Consider the following 2,659-nt stretch of genomic DNA (forward strand, 5'->3'; position numbering starts at 1 on the left):
CGGACCATTTTCATTTATATAGTGCTCTGTGAATACAAAGTAGTTAGCATAAATCAGTTAAATGACGAAAAATTAGGTGTCTATTTACTTGTGACCACTCAGTGTATGTGCATAACACATACCTGAAATAATACATGCAAATGTCCAATGTTTATGCGCATTAACAACATCTGAATTCAATACACAAGATGATTTTGATAGCATGTCTATGATTTGACTGTTTGGTATCTTAGCTAGAATGCTTGTTTTTGTTCTTATGAACATGAGGGCTTCGAGATCCTCAGCTTGTTAATAGGCTTTTTAGTCTTGTTTTTATTATCTTTAGTTTCGAAAAACATCTCTCACAGTGAACATGAGTGATAAAAAGTGTCAGAAGAAAGTGATACACTTTATGTAAGTTGCCATATGCTTTTAAATGTATAATGTAGTTCTCAATAACTGAAAAACACACTTTAAGCACAATCTGTACCTTGGGAAAGTTTTCCACGAAGTTTGTTTGTTTGTTTGTAATTAAGCACAAAGCTACACAATGGGCTGTCTGTGCTCTGCCCACCACGGGTATCGAAACCCGGTTTCTAGCGTTGTAAGTCCGTAGACATACCGCTGTGCCACTGGGGGCTTTGCCCGAAGTACGTCCTCGTTTTCTACTGTGTGGTCAGTCTCAGATGAATCAACGGTGCCACCTCCTTCAACCAACACCTCTTTCAAAGCAGTGTCTTGGTCTTCTAAACTTTGATTTAGCTTTGGATACACACTTGCAAAATGTTCCAGTTCAGATCTTACTTTTGTAAAATCTAAATGTGGCAAAAGCTGATATATCTTATTCAGTGACACGACAGGCAGGTCTTTTTCTTTATGTCAGCAAAATTCTTTGAGACAAAACACTGCGTAAGTCAATAAACGTTATTATATCTCTTGATCTGTCAGGTATATCCTCCATCTGTGCCCCCTGGGTAGCATAAACTAATTCTTTTCTCCCTATTTACCCCACAGACTATCCTGTCCACATGCCTTGTCAAATAATCCCCTATACCTATGACCTCCTTAAGTTTGTAATTCATATTTTTCTCTGTCCCTTTTATTTTCCTTCCCTCCAATATTTCTTCATCTGCACAAGTCAAGGGCTGAAATCTGTCGCTCAATAGAACATGTTCATTACAATTAAATCCACTACTTTTAGATCTTATAATACTGTTTCTAACTTCCTGAATGTCACTGTTAGCTGATTTATCCCTTGCTTAGTTCCTCTTAAAATCTTGCTGCCATTTCCCACTGCCCACTGATCCCAATTAATCACTGATGTTAGAAGTATCTGTTGATGCTAGATGATCAACAGGTGGACGCTGTACTGAAGTTATTTATAAATATGTAAAGGTTCCAGCTGACCAACATCAAAACACTATTGCATAATGTGTAATGAGGATATTCGATGTTTAAAAACATCATATAATTGTTATTGATAAGTATCGAGTGATAGCAGTTGATGAAAAATATGTATTGTTCTTATTTGATATGTTTCTAATGATGCCTGCATACCAACAGTAAAACACTAAAGAGAGTTGAAAACGTTAAATTAAAGCGATATTGAATATGCAAATCAGCATGTAATGTGACAACTACAGCCAGAAAGAGACCTGAAACAAATCATTCCCCAGCCACGGTAAGCAAAGTGCGGCGTCTTGTAACAGGTGATAATCCATGAACACAAAGGTAAGCGACAAAAGCCATCCACTTGACCCGTAATCATGAAGGATCTCTGCCTGATAAAACGCCACACAAGCTGCTTCAACCATATTTACGTTCAACCATCTACACCTCAAGCAGCTGGAGAATGAAACAAGTAGCTATGCTATTCCTGCAGAGACATACCGGTCAAGTCATCAGACACTGCGCTTATATATCTCTGTGAGGCCTGACTTTCAAACTGGCGATTGGAAACTGCCATTATCGCATAGTGAGTAGTTTATGGAAAGTAGCTGGAAGAAGTTGTGTGCTTTGGACATGACAGTTTATGAGAGGTACCTTTTGCAGTGGAAACTACGCTGTAGGGTCATTGTAAAGATTCCCAGTCATCAGACAGAGCACGACCGATGTGGCGACATCGACTGTAATAATGTGGCAATATTCCAAAATCATTTTAATATAACGTACTCAACCACTGCATACTCTTGTTATTGTTAAGTATCTACTGATTTCAGATCACTGCATTGTATAATAGATGGTGATTCTTTACTACTTTTGCGCTTACAGTTCTTACGGATAAGTGTCTAATAATGCCTATTGATTAATAATACAACACTGTGTTACAAGATGACGCTATTTAATCAGAAGAACAGTGCATAATTTCTCTTGATGGGTATCTAATGATTGCAGTGATAAACAAACACTCTTCAGTTATTATTATTATTGATAACAAATATCTAATGATTATACTTGATACATTGTAAAACACTGTATTATCCAGTTAATCAACAGGAATACTTTGAATTTCGTATTTTACTTTCATTGTTCCACATCAGATGGTTTAGGGTCGAGGAAGAGTTTTAACCGCAAAACTTTTTTTCTTCATATCGTCGTCTTTTTTGCCTTCTTCCGCTTTTTCCATAAAATTTACTTTCTATATCAGAGCTCACAAAATCACCACAGTGGCACAGTGGTA

The sequence above is a fragment of the Limulus polyphemus genome, unplaced genomic scaffold, assembly GCF_000517525.1.
Source record: "Limulus polyphemus unplaced genomic scaffold, Limulus_polyphemus-2.1.2 Scaffold2254, whole genome shotgun sequence".
Classification (NCBI taxonomy): domain Eukaryota; kingdom Metazoa; phylum Arthropoda; class Merostomata; order Xiphosura; family Limulidae; genus Limulus; species Limulus polyphemus.